The sequence below is a fragment of the Equus przewalskii genome, chromosome 1 (assembly GCF_037783145.1).
Source record: "Equus przewalskii isolate Varuska chromosome 1, EquPr2, whole genome shotgun sequence".
NCBI lineage: Eukaryota > Metazoa > Chordata > Mammalia > Perissodactyla > Equidae > Equus > Equus przewalskii.
Window position 1 is genome coordinate 141140780 of NC_091831.1, and position 23586 is coordinate 141164365.

Sequence of the window (23586 nt, forward strand, 5' to 3'; positions counted from 1 at the left end):
TTATACTCGTGCCAGGGACAGAATGCAGCCAGTTTCCTCTTTCCTGTGACTTTGAATCAATATATTTAAGGGTTTGGTTTTTAGAGTGCTACTATCTGGGAAATCAGACATAGAGGATTTGATTATAAGATGGTTTGGGAAAATACAGAGAGGCTCAGATGAGAACCTATAGATTCACGGCAATAGAAGAGAGATTTTTGCTGTTTTCTTTTGAATCTCCTTTGCAAAAAGTCTTGTCCTCATTCAGCGCAAACCTTTCTAACAGGAGAGGGTTCAACAGACACTGTCTTGTAAAGTGAAAGCAGAGAGTTCATATTGGCCATGTGGTCTCTTTCTGTTAACCTGAACCAAGGGAAACTTGTGGCTCCGTAAACTCTTCTCACGCTACCCATATATGGGCTCACTCACTATCCACAGAGCGGTTAAAAATGGTCCTTGGGTGGGCAGAGGGGCTGCAAGTTTCTGCATCATTTTATTCTGTAAATTTACTGAAGACATTTGCAGAGAGGATTACATCTATCTGCCTACCTTAGAAGGATGCTATAAAAAAAACTGGCATCTTGTCACGTCTTCACTAAGACTCCTGCTTTTTGGAAGATTTTTCCTTAAGCTTTAGGGCACTTATTCTGATCTTATTTTGGACTTTATTTGCTGTACAGTTTAGGGACTTTTAGGAGGGCTCTTAGTGACTTCATTCTCCAGCTTAAGTTACGTGTTACTATACCCCCATATCAAGAGACTACTAGCCAAGAAATTTTAAATTTTCACTAGTTGTGTCCATTTTTGTGTAAGAATGCAGGGAAATTTGGTTATAAGCAAGTTGTTTGGGTTTTCTATCATAATATCCAAAAGTTAGGGTGAGGGTGAAGGATAAAAAGCAAAGTCCTCAGCCAATGCAGAAACAAGTGATCCAGTCCCCTTATGATAACAGCTGCAGCCCTTAGAATCGTTATCCTGACCCAATGAAGGAAAAGTGTTGAGCAAAATGGGGTGAAGCAGCAAAGTTATATCCAGTTGGACAACTAGGTAGAACAACTAGGTGCTGATCCTTATCACCAGTAGGTGTGGCTGGAAGCTGTGAGTCAGGAGAGTTTCTTCCGGATAGAACTCCGTTGGGTTGCCTCATTTTAGCAAAAATGCTGCAGCTCAACCGCCTATGTTTACAGAGCAGCCCTGGGAGTGCTTGGAGGTAATTCTCACTGGGAACTCCTTGTTCTCAGCATAACTTAGGCTGTAAGTAACTGCCATGTTATAATAGTTATGCGTGTGTGTGCATACACATGTACACACACGTTTATTTTATTTATCTCTCTGTCTTTTATCTTACAAGACAGACAACTTCAGATGACAATTTTTTCTCTCTTCTCCCTAAATTATACCTAAAGCATTGAGGCCTACCTTTAATCTGGCAGTGTAAAATTTTTTTCTCTATGCATTTCATATGGCTTAGAAAATTATTCTGCAAATACTATATGTTCATTGTTTAAAAATTAAATTCAAGAGTACATAGGGGTATACAATGAAAAGTAAAAGAATCCTAACCTTAGATATAATAACTATCAAAAGATTATTGTCTGTCCTTCCAGAAATTACCTGTGCATATAAAGGCATATAATTTTTGCATAAATTGTGTCCAACAAAATTCTTCCGCTTGCTTGTGCCTAATGTGTATATTTTAAAGCTATATAAAAAAGACCCAGCAAGACAGTATCCACTATGCTATGGTATGACATTTCATAGCATTACATTATTTTCTTTTGTTCTTGACTGTAACATAAAGTGCCTGAAAAATGACCTTTTGTTTTGGTATGTATGGCAGGAACACAAGAGTTTTACAATGAACAATCTCTCACAATAATGACTCATTATTTGGAGAAAAAAAAAAGTCCAGCAAATATCTTGGGAAAATGTCATCCTGCATCTGGTGGTCAGCACACTTGGAGTGGGAGTCCTGTCTAGTTGTACTGCATTTCATATTCAGTCTCACAAAGAACGGAATTGTGAGAAAACTTATTCTACCAGTGGGATGTTTAACGAAAATTTTTTTGACTGAGATACTCCCACCATTCTCAAGACCTTTAAGCTAGTTAGATCTTTTAAAATAAGCTCCACAGAAAGCTTAATGCTTATTATTTTTAGCACTGTGCATGTTTTCTCTTTTGGATTTTAAAAAGCAGCTTCCATCAGTTGATTATTTTAATGCCTACTATGTGCCTAACTGTGCTGGATGCTTTATGTACATTATCTCATTTAATCCTGATAGCAACCCTATGAGATAAGTACTATTCTTTCCCGGTTCCTTTCAGTTAATGGAACAGAGGCACATGGAGGCTAAATAAGGTGTTCAAGATCACACAGCCAAGTGGGGAAGCTGAGATTTGAACCTAGGTCATTCTGACTCCAGAGGCCTTCAGCTAATCTTTGCACTACTAACTTCTACTCCTATGCAAGACCTGTCCCTTCTCTTCCCACTGTTGTCCTTGTACTGTTGGTGCATCCCAATCAGCATATCTACAGTGTTAGGTTATATTGCCTGTTTTACCTTTTGTATGTGTGTGTATGTGTGTGAGGAGGATTGCCTGTTTTACCTTTTGTATGTGTGTGTATGTGTGTGAGGAGGATTGGTCCTAAGCTAATATCTGTTGCCAATCTTCCTTCTTTTGCTTAAGAACTATAGTCTCTCAGCTAACATCTATGCCAATCTTCCTCTATTTTTTGTATGTGGGATGCCGCCACAGTGTGGCTTGATGAGCAGTGTGTAGGTCCATGCCCAGGATCCGAACTCATCAGCCCAGACCACTCTAATAGAAGAGGGCCCAGCAGACACCGCCCATCAAAGTAAAAGCCAGGAGGCCTCTTTATATAAACCTGAACAAAGATGGTGCATCAAGTCTGTATGCCACATATGCCGGTTTATGAAATACTGGGTTTTGGTGTGACATATATCCATGGAGTAGTGAAAAATGTATGTAACCTCGTTTCCAGAATCAGTTGAAGAGAAACACATCACTTGAATCTTCCCCTGGGCTTCAGGAATCTTGACTCTACTCTCTCTCTTAACTGTCACACTCTTGATTTTCCCTCCTACCTACTCAGTCTTTTTCTCTCACAAACTTATATTGTGAGCTCATTCTTTTTCTTTTGCATTTGCATCCTTGAATTACTGTTTCGTAGATGAATGCAGTTGTGTGCAAGTGGGTAAGGGTGAATGAAAGTACATATGGTCCAGTGTTTGGGTGTGTATGTGTATGGATGGGTGAATGGTGTGTTTGTGTGCCTAGTACACTCTTTGATCTATGCTCTGGTTTAGATTTTATAATGTGATAAATAAATAGGAGTAAGGATGCAAAATTCCTTTTCTATAATGAAAATATGGTAGTAGAGCTAGGGAATTCCACTCAGGCTCTTTCTTCCCAGCTGGTTAACCTCTTTGTGCCCTAGTCAAGTCTTGCAACATCTCTTGTCTTGATCATCACAATATAGCTTCTAAATTAGTCCCCTAGACTTTTCTCTTTCAACTCATCCTAGTAGCCAATAGCAGAGTTGTCTCCCTAAAACTCTCTGCTTGAGAACCATATTGCTATGGACTGAATTGTACCCCCCCAAATCTCCCATGGTGAAGCCCTAACCCTCAGTGTGACTGTATTTGGAGACAGGGCCTTTGCGGAGGTAATTAAAGTTAAATGGGGAGAAACCCCTTTCTGGCTTGTAGGCAGCCACCTGCTCACTCTGTCCTCACGTGACCTTTCTTCTGTGCTGCTGTGGAGAGAAAGAGCTCAGGTCTCTCTTCCTCTTCTTCTAAGGACACAAATACTATTGGGTTAGGGCCCCACTCTCATGACCTCATCTAACTTTAATTACCTCCGCAAAGGCAACTGGGCAAAAGGTATACTTCCCTTTTAATACTGAAATTATGATAGAAATTTCCACAGCTCAGAAAAGCCAAGTAGAGAGTTAGTTTTTTATTGGGAGCTTGAGGAAAGATAGAGGCTGCATAGGAATCTTCCATAATTTCTAGGATGATGTCATGGAGCAATGCAAGTATGGTTATAACTTTCATAATACTATCCTCTCAGTCACCAGCTAGATCTGCTGACAAGAGGATGGAAGAGCCAGATCCAAGCTCACATCTAAATGCTGAGAGGTAGACTTTAAATCCTGCAGTGGAGCTGATAAAATTTAAGGTAGCCACTTTGGAAAATAGTTGGCAGTTTCTCAGAAAGGTAACATAAAGCTACCATGTGACCCAACATTTCATTCCTAGGTATCTGCCCAAGAGAATTGAAAACATATGTCCCCATAAACACTGGCACATGAATGCTCACAGCAGCATTATTCATAACAGCCTCAAACTGGAAACAACCTAAATGTCCATCAGTAGATAAATGAATAAACAAAATGTGGTACATTTATGTAATGGACTACTGAGTAATAAATACACGCTACAGGGATGAACATTATGTCAAAAAAATTATCAAAAATATTATGCTAAGTGAAAGAAGCCATACATAAGAAAACAGATATTGTCTAATTCTGTTTACACGGAAAGCGCAAGAAAGGCAAATTTATAGAGACAGAAAGTAGATCAGTGGTTGCTTGGGGCAGAAGGTGGAAACGAGCATTAACTGTAATGCGCATGAGGAATCTTATTGCAGTGATGAAAATGTTCTGAGGCTTATTTACGGTGACTATTGCACAACTTGGTAAAGTCACTAAAAATCATTGAATTGTACACATGCAATAAGTAAATTTTATGATATGTAAAATATACTTCAGTAAACTTGTTTTAAAAAAGCTAATGTACCTTTTTCTGATTGTTAAAGGAATACATACTCATTTTAAAAAGTACGGAAAAGCATAGAAAAGCAAATATCAGAATCTATTGAGATAACATTTTGTTTATTTCTTTATGTGTGTGTTTTACATAGTTGAGATAACTCTTTATATGCAATTTTAAATCCTGACTTTTGACCAAAAATTATAAGCATTTCACCTCATGACCTCATTAACTTTAATTACCTCCATTAAAGCCTTTTAATAAATATCAATGTCAATAGCTGAGTAATATTTCATCATGGAGATATATCTTAGTTCATTCATGTACCCTCCATTGCTGGATATCTCAGTTTTATAAATAACACATGCTAAACATCTTTATATGAAATAAATCACTAAGGCTTACTTTTCAATCTAGCTTATCCCTGGTTCTTAGTATATCTTACAAGTCTTGAATTTGGAAACATGACCTTTGAAATACAAGCTTCTTTATCTTCAGTTGGTGAAGACAGCCCTATGTAAGTGAGGAGAATCACTCATGATTTCAAAATAGGGTGTGGGTGACAACAGAATGAGACTGACATGCTGGGCTGCTTGCACTGAGGAGCAGGCCAAGCAGGCGTCAGGGGCTGACTCCTAGAGAGTGAGGACTCTAGTGCAGCAAGGGGTCAGGAGCAAGACCAAGAGCCCGGGCCTGGAATCCAAGGCAGTAAGCAGATGCCTGGATGTCAGCAGGGTACCTGGAGTCAGGAGTGAGCTAAGATCTGGAAGAGGGCAGGGACCCAAGTAGAAAGAAGTCATCAGCTCTCCCAATTCCTAACAGAATTTAAGGTAGATCAAAACACAGCACCAGCAATAGGAACTCAGAAGTCAGCCTGACCCTAGGCCAAAGACTGTTTGCTCTCTGCTCTCTCACATGCTGACCTAAAGGGAACTGTGTGTGCTGGCGCATGGCAACTGGTTAACCCTCCCACCTGTCCAGGGGTAGAAGCACCAGGGTTACGGGGTATTACCAACCCACTGTCTTCGTTTGAGAAACATCAATTTAGATAAATAACTGTAAAACTAATAACAAATAGAAGATTGATTTCAAATGCCATGTGAAATAAAGGAATTTGCTTTCTCATCTTTTGTAGAAATTGACCACAAATGTTCTAAAATTGACTATGGTGACGGTTGCATAAACTCAGTGAATATACTGAAAACTATTAAACTGTACACTTTAAGCAGGTGACTTGTATGGTATGTGAATCATATCACAGTAAAGCTGTCTAAAGTTTAAGAAAGAGAAAGAAATTGACCACGATGGGCTCTTGTTTAACATCTGCAAGATGAGGCCCATGAACTTCTACCCGTGTTCAAACTCTCTGCCCCATCTGCTTCCCAGCGCACCTGAAGTTTCGACACTGAGGACTAATGCCTCTGGGTCAATGTATTTCTTCATCCAACCCTCAGAGCATCCTGGGAGACCCGACTTGGAGGACCAGTGGTTAAGAAAACTGTGCCACTTGCCCCTGGGAGATTAGCACACAGCCGTTATGTTTATGTGAAAACATACAGAAACAAGATGTGGAATCCATGTACTATATCATTACAACCATATAGGAAAAAAGAAAAAAGTTTAGAAGAAATTAAAATCGAACAGCAGTGTGAGAGGAGGGGGAGAATGAAAATGATTTTTCTCTAATGATTTACTTTCTGATGTTTCCTTGCTTGTAAGAGATAACAAACCGTGATTTTTAATGATGAATTACTCTGGGAGAGACAACACCACCTCCAGTTCTGCTCAAAGAACTCGCTCTATAAGACCTGCTCTTTTTCTGTGACAAAAGGAGTCCAGGGAAATACAAAAATTCAGAGTGCTGTAAGGGCTAAAAGAAGAGAAAAGACGTAGCAGAGGGAAAAGGAGACAAGGGGAAGAGGTGACCTCACCTTTCTTTGTTCTGGTTTGGAATTTTTGTTGGTTGGTTTGAACCACATGCACACACAAGAAAAATCAATTTGAGATTATAACCATGTAGGACAACCTGATTTATCTTTTCTTATCTTGGCCTCTTCTACTTCAAAGATACCAAATACTGGCTGCTAATCTCTTTCCTCTTAAAGAGATATCTTGTACCAGGTAGCTGAAGTGAATTCAACTGTCTTATCGGCAATGAAGATAGCAAAATAAGACAAATACAAATAATACAAACACACATAAAAAGGCTTTATCTGGACACCATAATTACCTTGATGCGAAGACAAGTGTCACCTTATGCACCAGTTCCCTGGACGTTTGACCCACATTGAGAAAGGTGTAGTGTTGGGTGAGGTGGTTTATTCGGTTCTGGGCCTGACAGGTGGTTTCAAGTCTGCTTAAAATATGTAGGTGGTACAGTGGAAGTGGTCTTGAAAGTTTTCTTGTTGAACTGTATTTTGCAAATGAGAAAACTAATGCCCAGAGAAGCAATGACCTATCCAAGGGCAGGTCAGTGGCAGACCCGGGATCAGATGCTATGTCTCCTGCCTTGTAGCCCAGTGCCAGGCCTTTCTAGAGAGGGCCTAAAAGTGCCCTGTCCTCATTTCCCCTGATGAGTCCTTTGAAAATAACCTGACCCAAATCTGGATTTCTCTTCCAGGGCTGGCTAGATTGAGAAAGCCAGATCCAGGCCTGCTTCTCTGGAGCCAGGCCAGATCTGAGCAGTTGGGGTGGGAGGCCCTGGTGGATTCAGTGCTTGGGCAGATCCAGCTAGCTAAGTAGTCATGCATCACTCTGTATTTCAGTTTTCAGGGGGCAACAACACCAACTCTCCTCAAAGGGAGCAAATGTGAAATGTTAGGTCCTAAGCATAACACTAGAGGCCTCAAGAATCCCTGTGAGGTTTATTAACATAAACAGACTGTTTATTTGAGAGATGGGGCTGTGGAATACCCTGGCTCACTCTCTGATGGCTTTGTGTCAGGTTCTGATCCAAAGAAGCATTAATTCGGGGAAGACAAAGAGGGCCTGTGTGGTAGCTGGAAGCAGAAGGTGGCAGAGTGCCTGAGGAAGGCCTGGATGGCTTCTCTTGAGAACCAGACAGGCAGGGTGTGGCCAGGGGGGTGCTGGTGAAAGAGCCTTCAAGAGAGAAGGGGGCCAAAGCTTTTGTAGTCTCTTCTCTCTCCTTCCTGCCATTCATCAAGCTGAGAGCTGCAGAGTATTCTAGAACTCAGCAATATTGTTCCCGGCTTATGTGGGGTGTGTCTTACAGGGCAAAATCAAAATCCAACAGCAACAAAAAAATCAAAATGTTTTCTTTCTGAGGAGTTTTAGCAGATTCTTCTGATCTTTTGCTAAGGTTTAACTAAGCATTCATAGATAACGGCTGGATTATCCATGTCTAAACAGAATTGTTTTCATGTGAAAAATGAACAGTAATCATTTAAAAGCATTTTTTAAAATGGAGTACACCAACTGTCTACTCAGGGTATAATTCAATGGATAAGAGAATATTTTTCTAGTGGATTAAAAAAAAGCAACAACAAACTAGAAGTGACCTTAAAGATTACTTAACCTGACCCCCTTATTTAAAAAATGCTTTTTTGAAATAGGAAGATTCAGCCCAAACTATTTCTGCAAATAATATATTAGTATCGTTTGGTAAAACCCTAAAATATACTCTTTACAACTTAAAGATAGATGAAGGTCTTATTTTAAAGCCACGATATAGCCTGGTTGTTTAAGATGAAATTTGTATCGCTGGAAAACTGAATTTCTTTCATTATTCTGACTAACCAAAGTAGTGCTTATAACGTAACAAGAAAAGAAATCATCTCTACTTCATGAGCTTTATCTGATTATTCAGGAAATATTTTTGCACAATATAACATCTGTCGCTCTTTAAATTATCTTATTAGAATGAAAAAATGCATTTCAGATATTTAAAAAATAGAAAGATGTGTGCATATATATGACTATTTTATGTATCATTTAAAAATAAAAGTTAAATATTTCTAATGGGTCCACATGAAAAATTTTAAAGATTGATTCAATAATTTTATCTTCACTATCCTCTTGTTGATTATTCAGAAACTGGAAAATAATTATGACTCTTGCTTTTATAATTTTTAAAGATTTTCTCAATGTATTTCAAAGGCAGGAAGATATAAACTTGAGAGAGGTGTTTAATGCACTGGATCCCAGAAGAAATATTTGGATATCCTCATGGAGCAAACTAATTGATGAAAGTGATAAAGTGAAATTTACCAGGAATTGATAGAACGTCTTACATTTTCGTTCAAAAAGAAAAGTTGCATCATTTGGACTTTTTGGTTTAGACAAGAGAAAACTTAGGAAGGATAAAATAGCTATTTTCAAATACTTAGCACATATTCAGAGAAAGAAGAATTTGCCTTGCTCCAAAAGTTAGAACTAGGAGATGAGTGGGAGGCAGATGTGGGACCATAATGAGAAATAATTTCTTTCAATTACAACTGAAGGCTGAGGAATAGCTGCCTCAAAATATTTTTGAGTAGGGGCCGGCCCTGTGGCCAAGTGGTTAAGTTCGCATGCTCTGCTTCGGCGGCCCAGGATTTTGCCAGTTCAAATCCTAAGTGCGGACATGGCACCGCTCATCAAGCCATGCTGATGGTGGCGTCCCACATGCCACAACTAGAAGGACCCACAACTAAAAATACACAACTATGTACCGGGAGGCTTTGGGAGCAAAAGGAAAAAAATATATATATATTTTTTGAGTAAGTAAACTCCTGAATATGGTCTAAAGCTTATTGCTACATATGGGTAAATTGTGGAGATACAACAAATTAAAATCAAAGTATATAGTTAATCTTATAAAAGGCTTTTTAACAAAAAACTGATGAAACATTTATAATTCTTTTTAATTTTTTAAGTATTTCTTTTAATATTTAAAAAATTTTGACTTTTATTTATCCACAGTGCTTTGAACTTTAGGCTGTGTAGATTATTGAATAAAAGCCTACTTTTAGGGAATTCCTGCTGGATTGCAAAGGAGTATTTGTTTCCCCACAAAGCTGTATCTGGTTTTAGCCCATTTAAGAAACCAATCGACCTAGAGCATCACATGACACAGTTTAAAATACTTGGCACAAGGAATGATACTTTTACTACTGGAAAAACATAACCATGTACGTTATCTGTTTGAATTCTTTAAAGGCAATGTTTTTCCTACAGGATGAAAAAGTAAAGCAAGCTCACTGATACATACATACGTACATACGTAAGTAAATAAATAAATATAGGAAAAACTAAGTAAAATAAGAAAAAATATAAAGAAGTGAAGTTCTGGAATTCTCCCATCTACAGCACTCAGAGGTCATCACCATATATTTGTATATTCAAAAATAGAAATTCTGCTGTATATTCAACTGTTCTCTTTTCACCCAATGGTATACATAATGGTTACATATAATTTTATATATACATACATTTTATATATACAATGGTATATTCTGGTTGGGTCTGATATTTTGTAAAAAGAAGAATTCTTTCCTATTCCTTTAGTTCTTTACCCTATGGTATTAGGGTATTCCTGACTTTATCTCCACATGCTCCCAATTTAAATAAAAAAACCTTAAAGGCATGTGTCCATCCTACTTGAATGCATTGTTTAAAATTATAGACTGAGGATTTTGCAAATTCCTTAAAGTGGAATTTAAGAAAATCTTCAATATTTCACAAGTCATATCCTATTCAAAGTCCTATTTTCAGGGTTTTCCATTCCCAGAACAAATTCCCCAGAGTTATGCAGCGTTCCAGAGCATCCTCCTTTTTATTTAATTATTTTGGAGGATGAAAAGCTTTTTCATAGCACCCCCACAAAATCTGTTATACCAAGCACCACACAGTCCCAGAGCATTGAGCCCAACACAATGCCTGTGATTGTAACTCTCCTCCTCAGCTTCTTGTCTCTCCATTCTTCAGGCCTGCAATTTCTCCCCGTTATCTCTTCTGAATGCAGGTTTAACACTAACATACCCGGTGACCACACACATCTTTCTGTACCCGTCTCAGAGTGTTGGGGAGCGTTCTTTCAGCACTGGTACTCAACTACAGAAGACAGACGATTAAGTCTTCTTTAATTCCATATGAACTGGTTCTGTTGGGAGATGATAAGAGGGGCCACACTAGCAAATAACTGCCAATGATTCCGAAGCCAAAGCCATCCATTTTGGTAACTAACTCTCAAAATATAATTGACTTAAACTTAATAACTACATTCGGCAAGTGATTTCATTCAGATACCTGCCTACGCAGGTATACCTTTGGCAAACAACTCAACCTAGATGGTGCTGCTCAAAGTTAGACTTTCTTTTTTTGTTTAAGATTTTATTTTTTTCCTTTTTCTCCCCAAAGTCCCCTGGTACATAGTTGTATATTCTTTGTTGTGGGTCCTTCTAGTTGTGGCATGTGGGACGCTGCCTCAGCGTGGTTTGATGAGCAGTGCCATGTCTGCACCCAGGATTTGAACTGACGAAACACTGGGCCGCTTGCAGCGGAGCGCGCGAACTTAACCACTCGGCCACGGGGCCAGCCCCAAAGTTAGACTTTCTATGGGTGTTTATGGAGAGTAGTTTTTTGTGTTTGCTTTTGTGGTTTTGGTGAAACCTGCTTTAAATATGTTCTCCATCAATGTTACTACAGCTCTGCTGCCATGGCATGGAATGTTAGATCTTGGATTACGGTTTTCTCCCAGTGTTGACGGAGTGTGATTCCCCTCAGTCAACCAATCATATCTGTCTGAAGTGAGGTGACAACCTCCCAGGCAGGTCTGAGTGGCTGCGCTACCCCTGAATAAAAGACCAATTTCTCCCTCACAGATCCTGTGCATCACATTACTGACCATCTCTCTTCACTGCCAGAGAGATCAGACCCATGTTCTCATAAGTATGTAGGACTTCAAGGCACACGCACTAATCTCATGGGTGGCCTTATCTTATTTCTTTCACTATACGTCGTCGTTACAACCCTGTCATGAGTGTTTTATATATTTTTGTAAGCTGCCTAAAATTCTTTCTGCAAGTATTAAGTCAATAAATAATTTTATATTTTTTGGGTTTTTTTAGGAAGATTAGCCCTGAACTAACATCTGCTGCCAATCCTCCTCTTTTTTTTTTTTGCTGAGGAAGACTGGCCCTGAGCTAACATCCATGCCCATCTTCCTCTACTTTATATGTGGGATGCCTACCACAGCATGGCTTGCTAAGCGGTGCCATGTCCGCACCTGGGATTTGAACCTGCAAACCCTGGGCTACCAAAGCGGAACGTGAGCGCTTAACTGCTGCACCACCGGGCCAGCCCCTAATAGATAAATAATTTTTTTTTTTTAAAGATTTTATTTTTTCCTTTTTCTCCCCAAAGCCCCCCGTACATAGTTGTATATTCTTCATTGTGGGTCCTTCTAGTTGTGGCATGTGGGACGCTGCCTCAGCGTGGTCTGATGAGCAGTGCCATGTCCACGCCCAGGATTCGAACCAACGAAACACTGGGCCGCCTGCAGCGGAGCGCGCGAACTTAACCACTCGGCCACGGGGCCAGCGCCCCCTAATAGATAAATAATTTTAAATTAATTTATCATTACATACTGAATAGAGAGAGTTCTGACTGATCTCATCTTGAAAAACCATTCTTCGTGGGCATTTATTTAAAAATTATATATAGACTCCTGCTTTTTGGGAGCTGACATCTTAAAAGTCCATCATCAATGATCTCCCTTTGCTACGTCTTCCATGTTTTTTGTAGAAGGAGGATTGAAAAAGCAATTGGGAGAGTCTGCATTAAAAGGAAAGAAAAGAGAACGTTAAACCTACAAACTCAAACTCACTTGAATTTATTCATAAACATAAGCCACATATATTTAAAAGAATATACACATTGTTTTATTGAACTACGATTCTATTATTTAGAATTTTATTATATAGAATTTAGAATTCTATTATTTTGGGTAAATTGCTAGAATTCTTACTTATTGATAGGAACTAGAGGCTAAACACAGTTGACACGATATCTAGTAAATAAATTAAAAATATTACATTATCTTAAGTGCACAGAGGAAAGTAGGTTATGTCCTACATAAAATTTAGTCTCAATTTTCTCCTTTAATTGTCTGGACTTTTTACAATATGATTTTGCTTGGTGGGTGATATGAGAGCTTAGATTTGCTTTTGGTTAGGAGGTGACTGAGATGTTCAGCGGAGGAAGGAGAAGAGTAGCCAGGCATTGCTATTAGGTGGTAGTACAAAAGGACAGTGAAGAGTTCAGCAAAATCAGACATGTTTATTATAGAAAAGGAACACTTTTGTAAGATAATTTGCTACCAAAATTGAAGAGAATGCCTTGTAACCAGGTCAACAGAATAGTATCACTAAATATTATCTATAATATTGTTTATAAGATATAACATATATTTCTATGCACACAAATGTATCCTTAGCATGTCCTTACTTATACTGAGAAGTGGGCTGCAAATTAAAGACATAGGGTGACAGTTTGGTAGAGAATAAAAACTCAAGGTGAATCTCAATCTGTCTCCATCGCAACCCCTAGCTCTCGGCTCCCAGCTTCCCACCCTCTTGCTGGCCATCTTGGTTGATGAGGCCTGGCAGGTCTGAATTTAGAATGAATCATATGTTGACTCTCACCAGCTGCTTTGGGACTTGATAAAATCTTCAAACTCTTTTGAGTAGCTGGCATCTGGACCTCATTGGGCAGATGTAGCAGAGCTAAGATTAGAATTTCCTAACACTGGTGGTTATTGCTTTCTGTTATTACAACCAATGCTTCTTCTGGAGGATGCAAATCTTGATTTTCCATATTACGGTTTCTTGACAAATCTTAATTCTGGTTTTCTGTGATTTCTCTGATCCGATTACTTTAGCTCCTCCCTTCACTTCTTGCTTGAAATCAAAAGCTTTAAGTCCTTGTGTAAATTGACATTGTGCAATTTTTTTTTTTTGGATTTCACAAAATAAATTCTCTATAACCTTACCTCGTTACCTATTACAAACTTTGCTAAAGGTAAAACAAACATCTTCATAAAGTGCCTGAAGTGCAATGCTCAGTCTCTTTCATGCAGTTCAGTACAGTCTAATTTTATTACAAACTATATTGCACACAAAATCTCAACTATTGCTTCTCTCTCAAGAACCTCAAGTTGTTCTTTCATCTACAGACCCTACATTTACTTTTGATAAAAAGGCAGCATTTTGTTGGCTCTAATTACTTTGGTTCAACCCATTAGCTGCACTAAGAATAGACTAATTGTCAGTGAAATTAGCCTTTTATCTGTCACCCTTTCCCCTCCTCCACTATATAGCTTAGTGCAGGGGCAAGGACAGGCTCTGCTGACCTGAAACAAATTATTTCATCTCTCTTAGCCTTAGTTTTCTCCTTTGCAAAAGGAGCACAGTGACCTACACTTCTTAGGGTTGCTGGGCAAAATGGGTCCAATTCCTCCGACAGAGGCAGCACTCAATAAATGGGAATTTCCTTGCCCTCAGAGGAGCTTGCTGGAAACCATACCAGCGAAGCCAAGCCACCGGGAAGCAAGAAGTCCTCTCTTAGTCTTAGTCTTATAACCAGGCTTTGGCACATACTTTATGTTTTAAAAAATCACTCTTCCAAACAACTCTCAAAATTTTGAAGCAAAGAGGTAAGTCTAAACTGAAAGTTGGAAAAACCGTTTTTAAATTTATCCCCTCATTGAAGGTTAACTTCAACTTGACATTCAAGTGATGAAAATTCATTCTCAATGCATTTTATACTTCTTATTGGTAGCATTCATTACCATTGTAATTAAATGCACTGGGCCCTGGTGATTTTAGAGCTCTATCTCGAAAGGAGGGACTGTGCCTGTCTCTGCCACCTCTTTATGCCCAGCTGGCACAGTGTAGGTAATCTTAATAAGTATTTAAGGAGTCAGTGAGCATTGTAGTCTGTGTTTCTTCTCAAGCAGTGCTTCTAAAAGTCTGTAGGTGAATCCACTTTGAATCCATTTTTTTCTCTTTCAGATGACTTACGGTGAAATTATAACTACTGCTTTCTCCCCATTTCAGACTATCTCATCGGCACTATCTCATTAAAAGAAGCCACTTCTCACTGACCTTCCCTCTGTTCTGTAAGTAAATGCTTTAATAGTTGGGGGAGATAGGCTAAAAGGCAAAGGCTTCTATTCAAAGAAATGTTATCGCAAAATCATTTTATTAAAGCAAGAATCTTTTGACACGTAAAAAATTGGTCCTTATATTTTTGTGTAGTAACGTTAGATTTTCACCTGCTACAACTTAAGAAAAAATGTGCATTGATATTTCCTCAGGACATTCAGTAAGTATTCTTAAAATATTTTGCTAAAAGCAAAAACCGTATTTTTAGATAAATTCCCTTTTAGTTTCTCTCTTATTCTAAGCAAAAACATCTACATTTGCTACAACCATACTTGACACTTTCCATTCATTGTTTATCTAAAACTTCATTGGAAAATCTATCTTAAAATCCATCAGTAGAAAAGAGGAAAAGATGTAATATTTCAGTAAAGCTGAGGATGGAGAATGGAAAGAATGTATAATGAGTTTGAATTCTTCAACTGCTTTTTTCCTGGGGGTGGGGGATTGCAGGGCAGGAGGCCTTTCTCTAAGGGTTATTGTGACAGGATTTTGTCACAAAAGCAGCTCTTTTTTATTGTTTTTCAGGCCCTTATGGGTTGGGATAAGGACTGATGGGGATGGAATGCACACAGACTGAACACTTGATCTGGGACTTTTTATATTTCAGAGAAATTTCTGAAAAACATGAGATTCTTTAGCTTTGTGAAACAATTTGAAAAACACTTTTCTAAATCTGACTATGAGCAGTCCCCATCTTACCCCAGCCCTTAAAACAAGATTCTCCATGTACTTAAGAATTCCCTTGGAGTCTGTGAAGAACACATATTCGCTGGGCTCAGGGACTGCATGCTCGCCAGCAGGCTATGAGATTCTTAGGAAGATGATCAGCAAACTATGCTTCCAGAAACACTATTTTAAGACACAAGTGGGCAACTTGGTTTCTACAGAGCTCTCCACTTTTCCTGTTTTCCTTTTCCGTTTCCAATCAGTCAGTGCCTCAGATTACCTTCCCAGATGTTCTCCATCTGCTTCTCACCAGGATCAGCCTATCCAGGAAGATCCATGACAGGATGGAGTCCCCAAGTCTCATCCCATGTCCTCGCCCCTCAGTACCATCCTGCACTTCTTTTCATAGCCCACTTGCTTATGATGGTCTCAGAATGGTTTTCTATCCCACTTCATTCCTTTGTATCCACAGGCTCACCATGAATATTTCTCCAAGCATTTTGTCCTCGATCTCTATGAACCACAATGACTATCAAAGAATGAATCAAGAATGAGGTAACCATGGAAACCACATCCATGAAGAACAATGATAGAAACTGGGGTGTTGAGCTTACAGAAGGTTTAGATGGGATTTGATAGTTATCACTGAGGGGATGGATGTCTTATGGAAGTTAGCTTAGACTAATTTGATGGAGTTCTACGAGTCCTGACTAGGACCACAGAGTAAAAGTTACACAAAAACAGATTTGGGCTAAGAATAAAGAAAAAATTCCTGATAATGTTGTAGCCTTGCAAAGTCGTAAAAATCCAGTCCCTAGAAGTGTTCCAACAAAGGATGGATAGTTTCCTACAAAGATACGGTAAAGGAAAATATTCTACAAGTGAGGATCAGAATTCACTCATTTGTTCATTATTCAATGAATTTTATGGAGCACCCACTGTGTGGATGGTGCCCCAAACAGAGGTGATACAAAGACAAATAAGAAATGTTTTATGTTTTGGAGGCGCTCAGAGTCCAGCAGAGAATTGGACGTGTGAGCAAACACACAGCAAGACAGTGTGTGGAGTGCAACAACAGGAGAGCAGACAGAAAGTTGCAGCCCACAGCTGGCATCAATCACAGGCATGTGAGCGAGCGAGCTTCACACACTAGCTCTCAGACTTTGAGCTGCCCCAGCTGACACCAAGTGGAGCATTAATGAACTTTCCCCAACCCCTCAGCCCTGTCAAGCTGCAGATTTGGGAGCAAAATATACATTGTAGTTTTTTTTTTTTCCTGCCTTATCTCCCCAAATACCCCCAATACATAGTTGTATATCTTAATTGCACATCCTTCTAGTTGTCATGTGGGATGCCGCCTCAATGTGGCCGGATGAGCAGTACCCTGTCCGCACCCAGGATCCGAACCTGCGAAACTCTGGGCTGCCGCAGCAGAGCACACGGACTTAACAGCTCGGCCACGGGCCCGGCCCCTATTCTAGTTTTTTTTTTTTTTTTAAAGATTGGCACCTGGGCTAACAACTGTTGCCAATCTTTTTTTTTTTTTCCTGCTTTATCTCCCCAACCCCCCCCGTACATAGTTGTATATCCTAGTTGCAGGTCCTTCTAGTTGTGGGATGTGGGATGCCGCCTCAATGTGGCCTGATGAGTGGTGCCATGTCCACACCCAGGATCTGAACCCTGGGCCGCCGCAGCGGAGAGTGCAAACTTAACCACTCGACCATGGAGCCGGCCCCTCTAGTTGTTTTAAGCACTAAGTTTTAGGGTGGTTTGTTGTGAAGCAATAGATAACTAGAACAACGATGGAATTAATTAATCTGTGTAAAGGGCATAGAACAGTTGCCTAGCACAATTACTGAATAAATATTAAGTACTATGGTTATTATTTGATTATTACTTATCATTGTTATGAAAGTGATATTATTTAAAAAGCATTCTATCGTGATCTACATCAATTTGTTCAGCTTTATTGTTCCATGAACTGTCTGCTTACACTTCCTGTCTTTTGCACATGATTTTCCTCTTCCCCCTCTGTCTGCTTTGGTCACGGCCACGTAGAGTATGTCTGCAAGGAGCTAAGTGTTTCACATCTGCTATATTGCCTTCCTCACCTGGACGGTTGCAGTACTCTCCTTCCTGGTCTAACCACTTTCCGATTGTCCATTCTGATCCATTCTCTTACACAGAAGCCAGAGAGATGTTTTTTTTAATTCACATTTGGTCATATCACTCTGCTACTGAAAATCTTTTGATGGCTTCCCACTGTTCTTAGGACGCAGCTCCCAACCCCAACCATGGCTTTAAGCCCTATGTTGTCTGCCCTCTGCTCACCTCCCCAGTCTCATCTCCTTAGCTTACTGTGCTCCAACTTGTCTGGCCCTACCTGTACCTACTTTCCTTTCTGCCTCGCTGTTCATGTGAACATGCTGTTCACTAGGGTCCTTAGGCTCTTTGAAGAACCTTTCTATTGGGTTAACTCCTCCCTGTCCTTCAGGAATCACCATACGTTTTACTTTCTCAGGGGAGACCCTGTGCTCCACAGCACTTCTTAAATGGTAAATACATAAATAGTTTGCATGATTATTTGTTTAATGTCTGCCTCCACAAAGGCAAGGATGATTTCTTCACAGTCACATCCCCAACACCTGGCCCACAGGAGACATGAGTGTCAAACTGACCCGTCTCAGCTGGGTATGCTCAGAGTGGTACCTTTGTCACAATTGATGAACCTACATTGACACACCATAATCACCCAAACTCCATAGCTTACGTTAAGGTCGTTCTTGGTGTTGTACATTCTGTGGGTTTTGCCAAATATAAAAAGACATGCATCCGCCATACACTATGTACTAGGGTAGTTTCACTGCCCTAAAAATCCTCTGTGCTTACCTAATCATTCCTCCCTCCTCTCAAACCACTTGAAACCACTGATCATCTTCCTGTCTCCATAGTTTTGCCTTTTCCAGAATGTCATATAGTTGGAGTCATACAGTATGTCAGGCTCCTAGTTTTAATTGACACATCTCCTCCTGGACTTCATGTCAATAAACTTTTTTCAATGCTAAAGACACTGTCCTTGCCTTCAAAGAGTTTATCATTAACTGGTGCAGGATTTAGAAGCAAAATAATAGTAATAATAATAGCCATAAAGCATGATGAGCACTGTGATAGAGCGCTTCAGCAAGGTGAAGCAGCTGTGCCCCGCCAGGGAAGGTAAAGCATAGGTCAATCAAGAAATGCTTCCTGAAGGAGCTGGCACCTCAACTGAGATTTAAAAACAAGCAGGATCTAACCAGTTGGAGACATCTGGGAAAAGTTTTCTAAACAAAGCAAACAACACAAGAAATTACAGGGATGTTAGGGGGAAAAAAAGATGATAGACTTTTTTTAAAAAAAAAAAAACAGGAACTGAGCTAAATGCTCCACATATTTTATTGCATTTTACTCTGACAACAATCTTGGCAGGAAAGTACTTCTAACTGAGGCACAGAGAAGTCACTAAGCTGGTAAGGAGCAAGCTGGGATTTGAACCCGGTGACTCCAGGCAAGATGTACTTAGCTGCTGCCCTATGAGGGGAACATTCAGAATTTGCCGTAATCAGGTAACAGTGGCCGTCCTAGGGCAGTGGCAGATGGGTTGTGAGAACTGGACAGATTTGAGCACTATTAAGGAAAAAGGAGTAAAAGGACTTTGTGATTGACTGAAAGAAGTCAGAAAGAAGGAAAGAGGAGAGTATCAGTTAGGATGCTCTAAGCTCCAAGGAAAAGAGGACTCAACTAAAAGTGACGTAAATCAGAGGCAAGGAGGCTCAGGGGAGGGTTTGGGGCTCCCAAGGTGTTATTAAGGACAATCCTCAGCAAGCTGGTGCTGCAGTGCTCATGGTCGCAGAATGTCTGCTGCAAGACCCAACTGTCCCACCTCTAACCTTTTCTGGGCAAGAATTCAAGTGAAGCCTTCCCACTATCCCCATCGTGGGCTACATCCTGCACCATTAGGGACTTTACATGCATGCGTGTGGACACCCCAGAGCATTTCCCTCTGCAAATGGCCTCCCCTGTGACAAATAAAAATGGCAAGCAATAGGATATATTGGAGAATATGAGGAAGCCATTTGGTATAAACCTAAATCGGCCTGACCTTGTCTTTCCAAAAGGGCCTGACCGTGGCTGTTGAGCATGCCTTGTATATCTGCTTTAGACATTCCCTATGGCAAGAGCAAAGGCCCTTGAGATAAAGGTGCAACCTCCCTCCCCCTCCCAACTTTGGCGTCTCCTTAAGGATTAAGCATCTTTCCTTAGGCTAGAAACTGATTGCTGCACTCACCTGTGACACCCAGCTGGAGACAATACACTTGCCTCCTGATACGCCCATCAAGATAGCAGACCTACTACCTGCTGTGTCCATCAAGTGCTGTGCTGACAGGGCAATCCTGTGACTATTGTGGGAGGGACATTTCAATCATATGTGAAACACCCTGTTTGGGGGTATACAACCACTCTGTGCATCCCACTTCTTCAGTGCCCTTTCTTCCTTTGGGAAGAAAGGCCCTGGGCCATGGTCCTCAGATTTCAGCTCAGAATAAACTCACCCAAATTTTCATTTACAGATTGGTTATGGGTTATTTTCATCGACATTGTCCACCATCAGGGGACAGACAGGAAGAGGCCATCTCAGATTCTGGAGGGGCTCAGGGCGGTGAAGATGGGGAATTCGGAATCCTGGGTACCTGGAGACTCATGTGGAAGAGGGCTGCAGCCTCCAGGGAGAGGGAATGTCCCCTTGGTTCTCTGGACCCCACTCCTGCAGGGAAAGGTGTTGTCAGAGGATCCTTCTGGTACATCCCGTCTGTACCTTCCCAGAATCTCCCTCCCCATTCCACACCCTCCGCTGACTTCCCTTCAGGTCCCTGAGGCAAGGTGGAACTACATGCCCAGCCTGCAGCTGCAAAGGGTGCTGGGAAAGCAAATGTCACCTTTTCAGCATCTGCTGGGGAAGAGGCAATGAAGAGTAGGGAGTGGAGGCTGAGAGAGTTGTTGGGAAAGTAGCCAACCATGACTGCTACAGAAAGTCAAAAGTAACACCCAGCAGTTTCTTTAAAAATTAAAATTAAAACATACCTACCATACAACCCAGACATTACCCTCCTAGAATTTGAACCAAGAGAAATGAAAACATATGTCCATACAAAGGCTTGTATATGAATGTTTATACCAGTTTTATTTGTAATAGCCAAAAACTGGAAACAACCCAAATGGCTATCAGCAGGGACTGAATAAACAAATGACGATATATCCATACAATGGCATGCTACTCACCGAAGGAATAAACTCATAAAAACGCATGAACTATTAATATACATAAAAACATGGATGAATCTCGAAATAATTACACTGAATGAAAGAAGCCAAATAAAAAAATACATGCTATATGATTCCATTTATATAAAATTCTAAAAACTGCAAACTAATCTATAGTGACAAAAAAGCAGATCAGTAAGGATGTGCATTTTATTGAGGTATGTCTATTATGTCTCCATAAAGTAGTTTAAAAATAAAAAGACATCACTCAGGTGTTTCTTGTTTGGGTCAATATTAGTGGTTCATCAACATGGAGGACCACAGGTCTGGAGAAAGATGGTGAGTTCTGTTTGGGACATACTAAGTTCGGGGCAACCATGGACTATCCAAATAGAGATGTCAGTAAGTTTTTGATATAAGTCTCCCTGAAGAGGAGTATCTGGGCTGAAGCTGTTCTTTTCTTTTTTTTTAAAGATTAGCACCTGAGCCAATCTTTTTTTTTTTTTTTTTCCGTTTTCTCCCCAAATACCCCCAGTACACAGTTGTAAATTTTTTAGTTGTGGGTCCTTCCACTTGTGGCATGTGGGATGCTGTCTCAGCACGGCTTGATGAGCGTTGCCATGTCCGCGCCCAGGATTTGAACCGGCGAAACTCTGGGCCGCGAAGCAGAGCACGTGAACTTAACCACTCAGCCATGGGGCCGGCCCTCTGAAGCTGTTTTTTTAACAGCTGAAGTGCACATACCAAATTTTGTGACATCAGACATTAAGGTTGAATGATGACAGAAGCCAGACTGGAGTAGATTGAGAGAGAAGCAAAGAAATGTAGAGAGAAAAATAGGCAACTCTTTTGACAAGTTTGGCTGTTACAGAAAAGGGAAAAATAGAGCAATTACTGGAGGAGGTATCTGAGCTGAGGGAGGTGTGTTTGATCTTTAATTATGGAAGATATTTGAATTATGTTTAAATACAGAGGGTAAAAATCCAGAAAAGAAGTAGAGATTGAAGAGACAGGAGAGGGAAGAGATGACTGGTGGCACTAAGTATGTTAAAATGTAAGAAGGACTGGGATCCAGAGAGTGCTCTGCTGTACCAAAGGGAACAAGAGGCTCTTCAACTCTCCCATCCTCGTAATTTTGATGCATATTTATTTGATATGTTTTTAAGTACATATGCAATAACTATACCATTATTAAAACTAAATAAAAACTAACAGTAATTGCTGAGAATCTTCCAGCATTCATTTGGTGTAGAACCAGACTGCTGCCTACTGATGGGTCATAGATAGGGTCTTTTGGAAGAAAGGAGCAAACAAGGATTTGTGCTGAAATGCACACCCGGCTCCTAACTGCAGTACTGTCATCAGCATCTCCTGAAAGCAGACAAGCTCTGGGCACAAAGTAGGGCCACAGTTATAGTCCTGACTGCTCCAAAAGCTCAAGCCCCAGAGCTTGATCTGTGGCAAATCCAGACTCAGCAGCACTTAATTAATGAATCCATTCATCCATTAAATACTTACTAAGCACGTACTCTGTGTCAGGCACTGTTCAAGGCCCTGGGCATATGGAAGAAGGCAAATCAGACATGGTCCTTGTCCTCATGGAGCTTCTACCACAGTGTGCTCCATTTACCCTCTATGGAGAATCCTTAACTCCCTTCCTCCTGGAGCTCACCTAACATTGTTCTCTCTTCCAATTTGTATTTGTTGTTAAATAATATTATAATATTGAAGGAATTTTTTTTTTCTTTTGCTGAGGAAGATTTGCCCTGAGCTAACATCTGTGTCAATCTTCCTCTATTTTGTATGTGGGATGCTGCCACAGCATGGCTGACGAGTGGTGTAGTCTGTGCCTGGGATCTGAACCCGTGAACCCAGACTGCCAAAGTCTAGAGTGTGCCAAACTTTACCGCTATGCCACAGGGCTGACCTTGAAGGAATGTTTTAAGAAAAAAATTTCAACTAAAATAGCTAGATCTTCTCATAACTGTTGTGATTTTTCCATGTACTCTTCTAGTATATGTTAGTATATTAAAATTGGAAGCAACCTAAATGTCCATCAGTATGGAATCATTAAATTCAGACAACCATTAAAAATGATGAAGGAGGGGCTGGCCCCGTGGCCGAGTGGTTAAGTTCACGCACTCCGCTGCAGGTGGCCCAGTGTTTCGTTGGTTAGAATCCTGGGTGCGGACATGGCACTGCTCATCAAGCCACGCTGAGGCAGCGTCCCACATGCCACAACTAGAAGGCCCACAACGAAGAATATACAACTATGTACCGGGCGGCTTTGGGAGAAAAAGGAAAAAAATAAAATCTTTAAAAAAAAAATGATGAAGGAGATCTGTACATGTGTGCGTATTATAAATATATACTCAAAGTTTGCTTAAGTCAAGGCTTCTCAAACTTTAGCATGCATTGGAATGACGTGGAGGGCTCTGCATAAGAGGAGAATAGAAAATTTGAGTTCTGAGGGAAATTAGAGGAGAGAAAAAAAGAGGTGGGGAAAAAATAGCTCGAGAGAAATGGCCATAGGGACTTTGGAACAGACTGAAATATTCAATTTTAAGCTATTTGCTCACCTGTGCTGCATTCGATTGTCTCTAAACATTTTGATTGTCTCTAAACATTTTAACGTTGCTTTGATCAATAGTATTTTGGGGTGTGGAGGGATCAGATGTGTAC

The 23586-nt window shown here is 40.2% G+C and overlaps 2 long non-coding RNA genes across 5 annotated transcripts in view; one reads left to right on the top strand and one right to left on the bottom strand.

Moving 5' to 3' along the window:
- Positions 1-23586, bottom strand: part of LOC139076753 (uncharacterized) — a 65053-nt gene that overhangs the window by 25151 nt on the left and 16316 nt on the right. For 2 of the 3 annotated variants that reach the window (XR_011528667.1, XR_011528664.1), the window contains exon 3: positions 12364-12550. The exons of the other annotated variant lie outside the window; for it this stretch is intronic. This is a non-coding gene — a long non-coding RNA (uncharacterized lncRNA). The remainder of the gene's footprint in view (positions 1-12363; positions 12551-23586) is intronic. 3 annotated transcript variants of the gene reach the window in all.
- Positions 1101-16217, top strand: LOC103551853 (uncharacterized). 2 transcript variants are annotated; one of them, XR_011528668.1, is made up of 3 exons: positions 1101-1189; positions 14833-14894; positions 16079-16217. It is a non-coding gene; the product is annotated as an uncharacterized lncRNA (long non-coding RNA). The 2 variants fall into 2 exon arrangements; XR_545103.2 differs by having other exon boundaries at positions 1122-1233.